Below are 324 nucleotides of genomic sequence, written 5' to 3'. Positions count from 1 at the left end.
GTGCTCTCAAGAAGGGAGTTTCCCATCTTATAAGTGTGCTGCTGGTTACTACTGCCCGAGTGCAGCAACCTGCACTTGTCAGTATTGAAACGCATCCTGTTTTTGTTAGCCCACTCCTGTAACCTATCCAGGTCTTGTTGCAGTCTTTCCCTCCCTACTAGCGTGCTCACCTCGCCCCATATTTTCGTATCATCAGCGAATTTAAACAGGTTTTGCTTTTCACCCCATCATCCAAATCACTGATAAGGAGATTGAACAGCGCGGGCCCAAGGACTGAGCCCTGGGGGACTCTGCTGCCCACTTCTCCCCAGGTTGAATATGACC

General features: G+C 50.0%; 1 protein-coding gene across 2 annotated transcripts in view; it reads left to right on the top strand.

Annotated features, from left to right (window-relative positions):
* SLC4A7 (solute carrier family 4 member 7) overlaps positions 1–324 on the top strand; it is a 100,526-nt gene that overhangs the window by 54,207 nt on the left and 45,995 nt on the right. The gene's annotated exons all lie outside the window — the stretch shown is intronic.

This window comes from Gavialis gangeticus, unplaced genomic scaffold (genome assembly GCF_001723915.1).
Source record: "Gavialis gangeticus isolate Ggan-Ray unplaced genomic scaffold, GavGan_comp1, whole genome shotgun sequence".
Lineage (NCBI taxonomy): Eukaryota > Metazoa > Chordata > Crocodylia > Gavialidae > Gavialis > Gavialis gangeticus.
Note: the sequence above shows the minus strand (reverse complement) of the source record. Positions and strands in the feature narration are given on the sequence as shown.